The sequence below is a fragment of the Pseudorasbora parva genome, chromosome 1 (genome assembly GCF_024679245.1).
Source record: "Pseudorasbora parva isolate DD20220531a chromosome 1, ASM2467924v1, whole genome shotgun sequence".
NCBI classification, from domain to species: Eukaryota; Metazoa; Chordata; class Actinopteri; order Cypriniformes; family Gobionidae; genus Pseudorasbora; species Pseudorasbora parva.
The window spans coordinates 38,940,966-38,956,974 of record NC_090172.1 but is presented as its reverse complement, the minus strand read 5'-3'; the positions used below and the strand labels follow the sequence as shown (position 1 = coordinate 38,956,974).

Sequence of the window (16,009 nt, the reverse complement as noted above, 5' to 3'; positions counted from 1 at the left end):
CACAAATTCACAATTTCTTTTTATTTTCTCTTTAGATAAAAAAGATGTAGCTTAAAATCTATTTAGGCCCAATAGTGAAGCACATGCTATTAACTATTTATAATAAATATTTGACATTATTATTCTGTCCAACTGTGTTAACCTGTATTGACCTTATTTATATATTAATACTCATAAACAAAATAATTCCTTGATACCAAACTTTTATATTTTTAATTCTTTTAAACTTATATTTTATGATTCTGTATTCTATTAAGAATCAGTGAAAGATAATAATTTGAGATTGAGCCATGTTAGAAGCTCTGTGTGTAACCAGGGATGGATTTGCTCCTGTGCTCAGAAATCTTTCTCCAAGCTTGAATTAAATGTGTGTATCTCTCAGCGGGGACTCTGTGCTTGTACTTGGCTATGACTACATTAATGTCTACCTGACATTAATGCCTACCTGCCGTTAGAGTATTCACACATGAACTGTCTTTACTATGTTTATGTGTGATACTAGATTAGTTTGCAGCACATTTGTCTCTCACACAGATTAAAATGTCCTATTTTTGCTTAGTCCTGCTGTCCTTGATTGAGTGCTGTTGTAATGTGTTCAGGTAAGCACAGTTAATCAGCTTTGGCTGTGTGCTTTCAGTAAGAGCTGAATTTCATTTGATATGATTTGTATCTGTCACACAGATGGCCTTACACCAAAGAGCAGATTTTCATAAATCTGTACACATATGGATTTGACTGCATATGGATTTAAATGCATCTTTTAATTTAGTTTATTCATTTATTTTACATTTGTACCTAAATCAGTAACAATTTTTTTCTCAGGAAATTATGATAGGATTAAACACAAGATTGCATGTTCATACTGTCACTTATGTTCCCTTACAGTGTTTTCTGAATCCTGTTTGTACATTGCTTATAAAGAATTATATGACATTGCGCATACAATGGGAAACGGACTGAAGTATTTTTTTTTTTTACCTTTTACATTACACAAACAGACATAGTAACTGTTTTCACCTTGATGAAATAAACAAACCAAAATGTTACAATTATTTGGATTTATAAGAACTTCATTTAAAGGAATAGTTCACCCAAAAAAAAAAAAAATCTGTCATCATTTACTCACCCTCAAGTTGTTCCAAACCTGTATGAGTTTCTTTGTTCTGCTGAACACAAAAGAAGATATTTTGAAGAATCTTTGTAACCAAGCAGAGAAAACAACCATTGACTGCCATAGTATTATTTCCCCTTACTGTGGCAGTGAATGGTTGCTCTATCTTCTTTGTTACAAACGTTCTTTAAAATAACTTATTTTGTGTTCAGCAGAACAAAGAACTTGAGGGTGAGTAAATGATGACAGAATTTTAATTTTTGGGTGAACTATCCCTTTAACTCAAACAAAAAATACATATTTGCGATAGAAAGACTGAACATAAATATGGCCTAACAAAATTTATTTTACATATTTGAGTTCTTCTAACAGTTAAATGTTGCTCCATGTGTGTTTTTTCTTCATCACATATTGATCTGTAACTTGTTGGCAAGTCAAAAGTAATTGAATGAGAGTGCTGCCCCCTAGTGATAATCTAAATACATATTTTCGTTTCTGTTTCCTGGAAGTTTCTTATTTATTAGGCAAATTATTTTGTAATATGTTAAGTTCTAAATTGCCATATCCAGCCAAAAGGCTGTAGTCCGAGGGCTTTTATGTTACAGAACAGAGTAAGTCACGCTAGTGGTTTTCTCATGAATGTGTGGATTGAAAACAGCAACGTGGCGTCTTACTGCATAAAACTAGCACCTCTGTTGTGATGTGTGCATGTGTTTAGGGAGTTAGGATGTTGATTATACGGGTGCAGACGTCTTGCCTCCCCTCATTCCTGTTGCCTGTGATCTAAATGGCCTCCTCTCTTTTTGTAAGCACTACCTGGCACGCCATCGCTCTCCTTTGCTCTCCCCCTCTCTCTCTTGATTTCTCTGTCTCTCTCACTTATTCATACCCCTCTCTACCCTCTCCTTCTCTTTTCAGGATATTGAGAAGGACCTTTGTCAGGAAGTAGAGGCCCATGGGGTGTTGGGGCGGTAGAGAGACACAAAGCTAGACTAAAGGATCACCTTTCAGAATGTAGGTAAAACAGATGCACTTTTAACTTTTTTGGACGGTGGGTACCAAAGACTTTTAGGTGAAAGAGTGCTAATGGAGTTGCTTTGTAATGAGTGCAATGAGAGGTATTTTATTGTGACTTCGCTGTTTATATGAAATCTGAGAGATCAGTACCCTTGAGAACCATCCTTAAATATAAATGATAATTTATGTGATATAAATGAGCTTATTAGCTGATTGCTTAAGGCAGGGTTTTTCAAACTGGTGCCACATGGGTGTGCTAGGGGGCCCGGTCCATGAAATTTGGGCCAAAATAACACACGCAAGCACACACACACACACACACACACACACACACACGATTCGGCTATGTCTATTAACACTTTGACAAGTATGATTACAGCGCAGATCAAAATCTGCGTTGGTGCTGCAGAGCCAGAGAGAGTAGCTTCACATATAAAAGTTTATAGTTCGGATGTTAACACTGACCGATATCTATGGTAGTGTTCAAAATAAGGTGACACTTCAAATAAAGATCTTATTAATTATATCATTAGCCCAGTAGGTGGTGACGTGACTGTTAAAACCATGTAGGCCCATCATCACATGCTCAGTATTCTTTTAAAATTATTTGCAATATTTTCCTACTACATTACTGGATATTAATGTGCAATGTAGACAAGGGCATTCCAAGGTAGGAAGCCATCAAAGCGCTTTTGAATCCAATATTAGCTTTCTGTCTCCTGAGATTCCTTCATCTGATAGATTTTTGAAGGCAGCATAGATATCCCATAATCGTGTGCTTTCAATTCTTTGACAGTTGAGCTGAAAAATTAAGATGGCTAATGGTTGCAGTTGGTGGTCAGTTTGTATGTAAAAACATTTTTAACATACTACTTCTGATGTCAATTTTTTTATTAGAAATTACAATGAAAATATTTGCTTGGTTATCGCCATACAAATGGCAAAGCTCTCTCTGTTTTTCTGTAAATCATTAAACCATTATGCTACCTCAGAAGTCTGTCTGAAATAATTTTTGCGAGGCATTTCCATGCTCAAATGCAGCCTACAAAGTCATTGCCTGATAAGGCAGCGAGGCAGCAAGTCAGTTTTTGGATGCAGTGATGGTCAAGATGATCTTCTGAAGTTCAAACTGAACATCAGAATGGGGAAGAAAGGTGTCTTAAGTGGCTTTGAGTATGGCATGGTTGTTGGTGCCAGACAGGCTGTTCTAAGTATTTCAGAAACTGCTGAAAAATGATTTTCATGCACAATGCACAACCTCCTCAAGAGTTTACAGAGAATGGTCAGAAAAAGGAAAATATCCAATGATTGGCAGTTCTGTGGGTGAAAATGCCTTGTTGATGCCAGAGGTCAGAGGAGAATGGCTAGACTGGTTCAAAGCAACAATAACTTAAATAACCACTCGGTTCAATGTTTTTGGCGATAGCTTCACGATTCTGGTTAAATTTAGAATCATTATTTTTGTTTTTTTTAAACGGAGATTCTTCCAAGATTCTGAACAGACAACTAAACAAAACAACATGTAATTTTATATACATAAAAGTTTTAAATTTATGATTCAATCACTTGTATGATGCAAATACTTTATTTCATTACTGGATTATTTTTGAACAAATCTCTCGAATTATTCAATGACATAAATTTTAAGACACTTGTCGCCTTGTAATCATTACAATCGTTATTTGAAGCACCAAGTTACTTTCAGAAGGTGACCGTAGACCTCAGTATTTGTATCCAAAAAATAAACTTCTGTGATGATAAGAATATTTGTAGCACAGAACAGACAGTGAAGCATGACATACTTTCACATAGGCTACATGACAACTGCTTTCTTTGCCAATCCAATAGAGCACCTTTGGGATATGGTGGAACAGGAGATTCGCATCATAGATTTGCAGCAACAAATTTGCAGCAACTGCGTGGGTGCAACCAGGTATCAGTATAAGATGTACCTAATAAAGTGGCTGGTGAGTGTATTATCACACTTGATATTTTATCTCTCACTATATATTAATGGGTCATTATACATGACAGTATGTATGTCTTTGTACTTTATGAAGGGGGGTTCTTCGCTTGAGGATCATCATATTTTAGCTTCAGAAAGTTTAAACACGCCTGCCATAAGCAATTTTGGGTTATCTGCTACTATACTATAGGTTGTTTATTGAAAAAGTACTTCAAATAAATGACAGTTCTCAGTGATTCTCCACCGATAAGACAGTGTAAGCAATGCCAGTAGATCAGTGTCACTGCTCCATCTGATATCAGTAAAGAAAAAGGAGATCGGTACTTCAACTGTAATCTTCCGTTAGAAGAAGAATAAAGACCCAGATTGAAAAGACCCCCGCTATGGGCTGTGTAGGGTGTCTTCAGCATTAAAGGTGTGTGTGCGTTTCTGTGCTGAATAAATAAATGTTGTGTTCTGAGCTGTCAGATGTTTGTGTGGCAGCTGCACAGAGATCTGACAGCCTATGAATCAAAAGCAGCCCTGCACCAGCAGCCATTAATATGCAAACAGAGAAGACGGCTTAAGTTTAATTTATATAATATTCCCCAAAGAATCATTATTATTCTAGGGATCTTGCCAGCAACATTTGGCCTATAAAGAAATTAACTTTGTCTCCTTGTTAAGTACACCAATGCATCAAGCTATAATCTCTACAATAGATGAATCATATTTCATATTATACAAGACGAATGTCTTCATATTTCATGTTTTTCTAATTTTTCCTGTCTGACCATCTGTATGTATTAAGTCTCAGTAAGATTAATCTCTTGATCCTATTGGAGTAGGAGGCAGGTGTTTTTCATAATACATCTATGAGTAAATAAGGCCTAGTATCAGGACATAATCCCCTGCATTATTTTTTATCTCATTCCAATGTCACAATTTCTATTGTGTGTGTATGTGTATGTGAACGGTGGGGGTAGCATATGCCCAGACATTTCCTAAGAGCAGCATGTGAATATCAGTGGTGTATGAAATTGCTTGGAATGTCTCCGGATCATAGTGCTAAATCATTTAAAAGCTCCTTCCCCTTGAAATGGTATCCGTCTTGACAGGAAAGTGTGCATACATGTATGTGTGCATGTGTAAGAAATGTGGGAACCGGAGGTGTGTTTAAAGAGAGAATGCAAGGGTCAATGCAATTGTGACCTCTATCTATTGCTGCATTACCAGCTCCTTTGCGATTTAGCAAATCAGCTTCTCATTCATAACATAAAGTGACCGAGCATCAGCATAAGTCTGGCGTCAGTCAGATCTGTTGAAGTCTGGTCTCTTGTTTGGTGTCTTGAGCGTATACTAATATAGAATGTTTTCTCATCCCAATGCGCAGCTCTCACAGATGCACACATCTCTTCAGAGGCACTTTATGCATACTGATTGGGATGGCCATTTGCAATATGAAAATGAATTCCTGAGCCCTCCAGTTGCCTTCATCTGAGACTGATCTCGGGTCAGCCCCCAAAGGCTCACGCACACTGGGTAATTCATCCTCCGTATTATCTCAATAATGATAAATTCGTAGCTTTATGAGTAGAGATGTTACCGCTGATGGGGCTTTGGCTGTTATTTAGGAAGGGTTTTGGATCACTTTTGCCCTCTAATCCTATGGATAATGAGGGGGGCTGTCACCATTGCAGAATTGTATTGTAATTGTTAAATGCAATTTACGGTATGTAAGAAATATAACTGATTATGCAGCGGTCTGTTTAGGGAGGCCATAATCTATTTTTGAGCAAATTTGTCTGATGGGGTAAAGCGCTCTCTCTCTCTCACACACACATACACACACAAAGATGTATGGGGTCTAGGGCTGTAACGATATGCGATATGAAATCGAAATCGCAATACGCAGGTCCACGAACCTGTATCGCGATGTGAGAAGGCAGAATCGCGACACACCCCTTCCAACTCCCAGAATTATCCTTCCTGTCCAGGTCCAACTTTTAAGTCAGCAGTATGGCAACATTTCAGCTACCCGGTGGAGAACAAGGATGGCAATCGTGTAGTTGACAAGACCCACAAAATTTGCCGTAAGTGTTTCAAGAAGCTTCCCCAACCGGCTGGCAACGTGGTGTGAGCGTGGCGTTTCTGTTGCGTGTCATCCGCGGGGTGGCTGCGTGGCGTTTTCTCTTTCTTTGCACACCAGAAGCGTGTCTGACGCGGCGCTTCTGTTGGTATTGATGTACAGGAGGCCCTATACTTCATGTTAAATATATATTGCCTATTGGTACCGCAAAGAAAACGTCGGCAGTAGCCTATTGACCATACAGATATATGGTATTGATGGCACAATAGGCTACAGAATACTGTACAGAATAAAACTGTTTTGTCCCCCCCATATCGAGGTTTGTATCGTACCGTGGGTCAAAAATCGTGATACGAACCGAATCGTGGGTTTGGTGTATCGTTACAGCCCTAATGGGGTCATTCCATGGCAAATCGACCAAATTTGTGAAGAAAGCAGAACAAATAGTAATGAAAGCCAAAATATTAAATTATTGGCTGAGTGATCCACTAATTTGTTTTCACATGAGATTTGGAGCCAAATTACAGGGGGGTAAAAATTACTTTAGAAAGAGGGCAGCATCATTATTTTGGTATGTCTATTAGTTAAATCTGTTGACTTCAGCAATATTTAGCAAGATTTGACATAAATGGGAAAATGCACTTTTTGTTTTTTTTGCCCCAAGTTTGCATGCCTGTAACAGTATTACATATATCTTATTATCCTTTTAGAATTTGTTTTTAAATTTATATTGGTATCTTAATTTTAAAGTCCCTATATGGTTAAATCCCAGTGATATGGAGATCTAAATGCGGCTCCATGAGTACACATTTTCAGTGGTCAAAAGTGGATACTTTTTGTATTTAAAGGGGAATGTCTGAAGAATAAATAATGTTGAAACTACAAATGTATCTTGTTTCCCTCTATTAAAACAATTGCATACAACACATCTCTTTTTTTTTTTCTTTCACTAGAATTTTTTTTTTTTTTTTTTAGCCAGGGCCCTCTGGTTGAGTTGACACAGAATGACCCATATTTGATCAGTTATTTTAATAATAGCCATTCAGTTTATCAAACCTCATTAGCAACAGTCCATGCTGAACACTGTCTTAGTTTGTGTGCGTGTTTTAGTTTAGAACTGGCCTGTCAGGCTAATTGATGACTACTGGGTGCATTTCGGAAGCCAAGGGCACGGAAACTTCTTGGGAAAGTCCCTGTTGCGTGTCACTTGGGCCTCTCATTGAACGCTGAAAGACTAGCAGGGACACTTCAACCCTGCGTGAAGTGGCTAGGTTACACCTACCCTCCTTCCTTCCGCCCAGCATGCTTGTGGCCTCCTTATACCAGCAGCAAGGTTAACACTTGAGTCTGGGGAGTGGCAGTGCCTGCCTTCTGTCTGTCTTGATACGTGCTTGAATCCTATGTTTGTGTCTTTTTTTCGTTCTCTCGTCCCTATCGTTTGGAAATCAGAGTAAAGACCGTAATCTAGTTTTCTTTTTGTTCCTTGTAATACGTTTTTAATTATGAGCCTTTGGGGCCTTAATTTTCATACAGACTTCATGGTAAAGTGTTTGTTCAAACATACACAAGCACACACTTTTGCATGGATCGTGACTCCCAGCTGGCGTTCATTAAGGCTTGTAATTGATTGCACATGGCGGCTGAATATGTGATATGTGCATGTTCCCTCACACGAAAGGTGCGGAGGGGAATTGCCTGGTCGTAGCATTGTTAGCCGTCTCCTGGGGGGACAGATTTCCTGTGCTTGCTTTGCACGCGTGGCATGCTGTTGGCCAAAGCGACGGGCCAGTGGTGAGGGAAATGCCACATGCCAGAAGATAAAATCAAGGCTGACAGTTGAGCCATGGAAAGATCGGCACAGTCTAAGAGAAAAAGCCACAAATGTTGCTTGGTATCTACCCAAACTTTTCCATAGTTATAAAATTAGTTTAAGCAAAAAGTAGAAAAGGTGAAAAACAAGAACAATGGTTTTTCAGAGAGAGTGTGAGGCGTAACTGCTCATACTGGACATGTGTATGCAATTACGACTTGATGCTCACAAACTCTTTGTTGTCTGTGAGATGACGGATGGCTGCAAGTAATCGCCACATCTGAAATTTGATCACCTAGACTTCTTTTGAAACCACAGCTAATCTGTACGTCAAGTGACAATCTAAAGATATCACAATTTTCACAGATGTTTTTGGTGAAGTCAGATATGAAAGTACGGAAGCCCTAAACCTCAAAGGAATTTTTTTTTTTTAAATCTAAATTTCGAGAATAAAGTCGTAACTTTTTTTTTTTTTAGTAAAGATCTGCGCTGGACGTCTAACTGCTTCTGACATGGATCTATAGCATAATAGTTTATTTTTACTTTTATCTAGGATTTCAAAAGGAAATTTTACAGCACAACATTTAATCTACCAACATGGCATAAAGTACAGGCCAAGAGTTTGGACACATATTATATTTGTAATGTTTTTGAAAGAAGTTTCAAGCCTGCATTTATTAGTTCAAAAATACAGAAAATACTGTCATATTGTGATATATTATTACAATTTAAAATAATTTGTTTTCAATTTATTATACTTTTAAATGATCATTTATTTCTGAGATGCAAACTTGAATTTTCAGGATCATTCCTCCAGTCTTCAGTGTCACATGATCCTTCAGAAATCATTCTTATATGATGATTCATTTTCAAAGTTGGAAACAGTTCTGCTGCTTCATATTTTTTCATAACATGTGATACTTTTTTATATTACTTTGAGGAATAAAAAGTAAAAAAAAAGAAAAAAAAAAGAAAAAAGAAGCAAATGTTTTAAAAAATAGAAATCTTTTGTAACAACAATTTTGGGATGAGTCATTTTTTTTCTTTCTTTTTTTGAAATAAATCAATAATTTTATTCAGCAAGGGTGTGTTAAATTGATAAAAACTGATAGTAAATGAGATTTATATTATTTGAAAATGTTTTTATTTTGAATAAATGCAGTTCTTTTGAACCTTTTATTCATCAAATATATTAAGCAGCAGAACTGTTTCCAACACTCATAATAAAGCAGAATATTAGAATGATTTCTGAAGGATCATGTGACACTGAAGACTGGAGTAACGATCCTGCAAATTCAGCTTTGCATCACAGAAATAAATGATAATTTAAAGTATAATAAATTGAAAACCAAATATTTTAAATTGTGATAATATATCACAAAATTATCACAAAATTAAAAAATGTTCTGTATTTTTGATCAAATAAATGCAGGATTTATGAGCAGAAGAAACTTCTTTCTTTCAAAACTTTTGGCCTGTACTGTATGTCTTCTTAGGACGTTACAAAATATACTGTGCAGGAATAGACTTTACAGGCAAAATGGACTTTCTTACAGGTTTATATAATTTACCCGTGCTCAATTTTTTTGAGAAATTGTGAAAAAACAATGTCACCTACACTACAAAAAAATAAAAATAAAATAATATATATATAAATATTTTTTATTATTTTTTTTGGGTCGCATTGTTTTTTTCACAATTTCTCAAAAAAATTGAGCACGTAGAGGTAAATTAATACTCAAAAGAAATCCTACATTACAACATTTTCCGATGTGTAGGCTAATTGTTTAATTATGATCCCTAGAACATGCACCAGTCAACAATGCATAATGGGGGTGTCATTATTTAATTATTATACAAGTTCTCAAAAAATTGAGCACGTAGAGATATAGATACATGTATTCTCTAAAAAAATTCTGCTTTAAAACATTTTCTGATGTGTAATTGTTTTAAATATGATCCCCAGAACATGCACCTCCATGCAACGATATGAGCCAACAAACCATACTGGTGGTGTCATTATTTAATGACAAGTTCTCAAGAAAAACACAACGTAGAGAAGTGTGATGGATGATGAAAGTTTTTGGCCCCCTGTTCAAATACACTGGCGGCAGGTGCAGGGCTGTAACTTGGGTCAATGAGGCTGCGTTTCTAATTTTGACATTTTGAATATTTTTGAAATTTTTCGACTTTATTCTTGAAATATATTTTGACCTTATTGTAGAAATATTTCGACTTTAATCTCAAAAGATTTCAACTTATTCGATAATGTCTAAAATACAGATTTTTTTTTTCTTTTTTTCTTTTCTTTCATATTTCGTATCTGGTCGGCAAAACTCAGTCAGAACACATCTTAACTCAAAGTCTTCCAGAGTCATGGTCAAAGCTGATTCGAAAGACCGCTGTTTGCCAGGTTCTGTGTTTACTAGAAGCGAGTGCAACTCAGCGTCATTATGTTAAGCTCCGCCCACCGACTCTTTACACGATGTGATTGGCCTGACCAGAGTTTGGTTTTTATAGCTCAGAAGGTATTGAGAGTTGCTAGACGACGCTCGCGGCAGATTAGATTTGCTGCCGCTATAGGGTGCTTCTAGATTTCTAGGCTATTGTTGTACATTAACAGGATGCAATAATAACACCGTGTGAATTATTATTTTTATTTAAACTATTAAATGGATGCCGCCTTAAGGGACACTAAAAGCCCTCCCTACACCTATCCCTAACCCTTTTTTTGTGAAAATAAATGCCTTTCCGATGTGATTTGTGATGAGAAAAGAGAGAAGAGCAAGCTCTGCAAAAGGCAGATTCGAAGCCATGTTGATCGTGACAAAACAATGATCCATTAGCCATACGCTTTACTGATTGCGCCACTGAGGATGTTGAATTATGGGTGTGTTTTTTTAAAATCTTGTTTGGTGTAGCCAGGCGTTGTTAGGCGGAACCCAACAAGGCACACTATTTGCACTTAGTGTGAATAGACACTCCGTTGATTAATTTGCCCTCCACATAATGCTGACATTCCACACCAGAATTCTGCATTGTTGTGTCCTAGTATGTCAAAAAACAATCTGTGCAAATTGGTTTCATGATGTCACCATATTCTAAAACCCTTTCACTTGTTCACAAGGGTCACTAAATCAGTGTTTAAAAAGTCCTTGCTTTTTTTACGCTGTTTAAATGTGGGTGGGAGGCCACAATGCAAAGGAATAATGTATTGTGGATGGGGTCTAAATCATACTGTGAATGTGGCATGACAAATGCGTGCACAAACTCAAGAAATGATATTAAACCCAAATGAATATAAAAATGAAACTCGTGGATGTCTGTGTGCGTGGGTTGATCTCCATACCCTAGGTGAGAATGAAAAGTTTTCAGAACCTGTAACCTCTCTTCCCCTGCCAGTAATCTCCTCGGAACCCTGTAATCCTGGGTGCATGCAGATGCCGCGACGGGAATATTGCTGTTCATATTCTTAATCTGCTCTCAAATGCCTTTCTGTTCCCCTGACGAAGCGCCCCTGCTCGCCGTGTTCTGTGGGGAATTAAGTGTACTCTACAGGATTCACGCAGAGGTAGATCTCCTGTCGCGCTCAAAAATCCAGCCGAGAAGGAGGTCGCTGTGGAGCTTTAAGGTACACTCGTGCTCACGAGAGGCCTCCGATGGCATATTTCTCATTAACAGACCAAATGAAAGTGTGGAGGTATAGAGGAGAGAAAGACGAGGAGGAAACTGAAAGCACTTGGCATGATGAGTACCTGCATATGAAATCTAAGGAGGAGTAAAGCTGGTTTAAGTTGGCCTGGTTAAGCCGTGTGCCCGTTTCATGTGACAGAGAGAGACAAGCCTGCACACCTCATTGAGAGGCTGAATATTATGCATTAAAGGCTTCTGTAGACAGGTAGACGGAAGCAGGCAACATGCAGGGCCTCATATATCAATGGTTAATCTATAACGACACAGCCTGCTTTAGAGCTTTGAGTCTGTTTGAGAACATTTCCTTTAATCATCCTTATGATTATCATGACATATCATGCATGTTAATATGTTAACGTGTTATACTAACCTGTCTGAGTCACATTCTTAGTGGATTATTTGTTTCTCAAAGCTTGTGAAAATGCTTAAAATTCATACAAATTTGTATAATCTCATTCTTACATTTTTGTACGATCTGCTTATGCCCCAATGATGATTAGTTTTAGGGTTGGACCTTCATGTTTACTTTTTTCTAAAAATCGTTAGTGTTGAATCACGTTCATAGGCCAGCTCTTGAAATATTGTAGTTACTTTCTCATCCGATTGGGTCGGATATTCAGAACAATAGCACAAATGTAATTGCAACAGCACAATGTGTTCTTGTTAAATTGAAGTCTTCTATAAAGCAATAAGTTAATTTTGAGTAATTTCCATTTTAAACACAATATTGATGGTTCTGTCATTCCTGAATGATTCAGTGCTTTCAGGTAAATTGGTTAAATGGTTCGATGATAAAGAAAGTCACACTGTAAAACCCAATAAGTTACGGTACCTCGAACCATTTTTAGGAAACCGATTTCTTTAAACCATTTAAGTTTTAAAACCAGTAAGTATAAGTATTGTAAACTTGTATAAAATGTTAAATTCATTTATATTTTAGTGCTGATTTAGTCAATCATTAAGGTAAACTCAATTTAAAGATTTTAAGGTTATTCCACTCATTCAGTTTGAATTCAGGTAACAAATTTAACCAAGTCTTAACAACTATATATCTATTAAACTACTTAAGGCAATCGTTTTCCTCAAATCATTTAAGTTTTAATTATCACTATCAAAGAGACTCTTCACCACAATGGTAACCCTACAAAACTTACATACCAGAACCCCTGTAAATCCCAACCGCATTAAACACTAACTTATGTCTCCCTATAGTCTTGTGCAAAAACACAATTTAACAAACACTTAATTTCAACATGTATTTTCTTTATACAGTCTGATGCAATGCATGCTGAGAATTGGAACTCTACTGCAAATCAATCATATTAAGTTTATTTTACTACAAGCAAATTTTGATTTCATGCAACTTTAAGTACAGCAAACCTTCATTATTATCTGAGTGAAACAATCTCATTTAATTTAATTAATTTCACTATTCGATTTTACATTGCAGTTGTTTTGTTTTTAAATGATTCACTTTTTGAATAAATAAATTGAATAAATGGTTCAATGATTAATTAATAAAAGCAACTTGTTGTATCATCTGGTGTAACATGCTGAAAGCTTTTTTCAAATTATTTTGCATTACATGTTGGAAGCAGATTGTTACAGATCATCTTTTTTTTAAAAATTTATTTTAAAATGAACAATGCATTATCATTAAGAAATCCATAATTTATACCATGATAGTTCAATACAGTAACCAAAAAAATCAAAACAAACAAAACAAAAATAGTATTTCATTTTCTGTATTTTTTTTATTTTCTTTTATCTTCTTTTTATGGATCCAGCATGCTCTTGTGTAAATGCTCCCAATCACTTGGTGCTGTTTTGTATGTGTATGTGTGTGTGTGTGTCAGCAGGTGAGTCCTGTGTGCCAGCAGAGTGTAAAATGTGTCAGTTGGATTGACACCCGAATGACAGATACCAGTGAAACTCACTCTCGCTTCAGACACCTGAGATTATTCTCAAGGAGCTGAAGATATAAACAAAACATTATCAATGGCTGCACTCGTGGATTGCCATCCTCTGTTTTTTTTTTCTTTTCTTTTGTGTTGCCATTTTTGCCCCACCCCCTGTTATTCAATAAAACATGGATGAAGGCTAAAATGCAGTGAACAGAAGATTTTTTTTGTGTGCTGTTTCGTGAAGAAACACTCCCTCAATTATAAATGTATTGAGAGAAGCCTGTTCAACTCACTAAGCGGAACTAGGGGGCGATGGGTGTGATGGAAACTCATTCTTTTGAGACGACATGCTGTACATTTGCATGTGATGCTTTTGTCTGAAAGTGTGTGTTTGTGTTAATTCTTCGATCAAAAAAAAAAAGCATCCCATGTCACAATCCTCAGCACTATAGAGTTAGTTCAGTGAACAGTGAATGGAATACGGTTGGTTTGGTTCGCATTTGTGTTTTTGTTTATATTGGATGAGTTTTTTTTTTTTTTAAATCTCTCACTGTTTTGAGCCACACTTCTGTGCATCCACTTAATTTTCTCCGTCCCAATTTCAACGCCTCCCATGGAAAATGCTGATTAGTCTTTTACTTTCTATCCCCTTCTTCAGGTCACCTTGTAAGGAGGGTCGTCTGGCGGTTGGGTATGTGGAGGGGGAGGCAGCCAAGTGCCACACACACACTCCTTAAGACTTATGAGTGCATCATAACCTTGACCAAGACAATCTGTTCAACGACACTTAGCGAAGATTCCTCATGATGTGCCTCAGAGCCGCTGGGACTCAGCTCTTCTGTTCTTTCTGTGTGCTATCAGCTCAGCGCCAGATCGCCACCCTTACCGTTCAACAGCCATTACTCCATTTGCAAGATAAATCTGGACTGCCGTGTCAAATCAATCACAACTGTCATTTCATCTGCGTAGACCACAGCACTAAATTGAAGCCTTTTTGCCCATATGCATTCCAAATAGTCATCAATTCTCCGCTGTACATTCATTGTTTGCTTTGACAGCTGCAGGCAGGTAACGAATGACCAGGTAGTTTAATTTTGAGGCAGCGTGGGCCGGCTCGGACGCTAGGCAGTCCCTTTTCTCTACTGCAATTGTACATCTCATGTCGTGTGCACTCCATCTTCCCCTACTTGGTTAGAGGGAATGCTATTATATCACATTTTCCTTTTTTTTTTTTTTGCATGTCTGTCGTACATGTGTCTACATTGTCTCTTAGCAAGTGTCTGAAATGTATATCTGGATAAATATTTGTATGTCGCCAGGGACGTGGGTAAGAACAAACAAGTGTTCCTGTAGGCCTTTGGTGAGGGAACCTACAGGCTTACAGCATGTCTACAGTGTGAATACAGCATGAAAACAGTCGTTCTGTTCTCAGGTCACGGTTCTGATCCCTGTCCTCCTCCTTGTTAGTCAGTAATAAACATGACTTGTCCACTAAAAGATGACATGGAATGGAAGATTTAGTCCGCAGCTGCGGGTTTTATTTTTTTATTATTTGAATGTGTCATTTCTTTTTGACATTGGATTAGGGATGTTAGTTTAAATAACATGTCTTTTCAGCCGATTGGGGTCACCGTGGACTGCGTGGCAGACACTATTTTTAGGATATTGAGGAAAATTCCACAGATGTCAGCGATTGGTAGTCAAATTTTTTTCATTTTATCAAACGCATTGTAAACAGCAGATAGCACAACATATTTTGTAAACTTATCCTGACACTGAAAGATAATCCTCACCCATGTGACTCATTTACAAGTGCTGTCGGTTTAGCTAATGCAAAAACAAGGATCACTTTACTTTCACTGCCAGAATTTTGCCCCTCTCACTCTCTCTTTTTGACTCACCTTGCCAAATGTGCTATTGTGTTCTGCAGAGATGAGAAATGAGGGGCTTTCTGTGCTGCTGATACCTGTTATTTGATATCGCAGCCTTGCAACAATTCATCCTAATGTGCTGTTTAAAGGATTTGTTGGCTCATAATGCATTGATATTAGTTTAAAATATTGCTACTTTGCAAAGCAGCGCAGATGGGCCTGGCTGATGCAGCAGGCGTGAGGGAACGGGCTGAAACGCTCAGATATGAGATGTATTAAATGCACGAGTGATTCTGATGCGTTTTACTGTAATTGATTCTTTTCAAAGGTGTCTTCTCACTTTTCACCTCTCTCTTGCTCTCTCTCTCTCTCTCTCTCTCTCTCTCTCTCTCGCTCTCTCTCTCGCTCTCTCTTCTCTCTTCTCTCTCTCCTCTCTCTCTCTATGTATATAGAATCTCACGCATTTTTAAAAAGCACTGGAGTGTAACACTGTTTAATATTATACATTTGCCTATTACTTTAGGTCTGTAATCTTCTAAAATCTAAAATTCTGTTATCATTTGCTTCTG

The 16,009-nt window shown here is 37.2% G+C and overlaps 1 long non-coding RNA gene across 2 annotated transcripts in view; it reads left to right on the top strand.

Moving 5' to 3' along the window:
- Window positions 1-15,735, top strand: part of LOC137072034 (uncharacterized) — a 39,625-nt gene extending 23,890 nt beyond the window's left edge. The window contains exons 3-4 of one of the 2 annotated variants that reach the window (XR_010904593.1): window positions 2,030-2,125; window positions 14,228-15,735. This is a non-coding gene — a long non-coding RNA (uncharacterized lncRNA). Of the gene's footprint in view, window positions 1-2,029; window positions 2,126-3,976; window positions 4,068-14,227 lie in introns of those variants that run through there. The other variant, XR_010904596.1, reaches the window with a different exon arrangement.
- The last annotated feature ends 274 nt before the right edge of the window (window positions 15,736-16,009 follow it).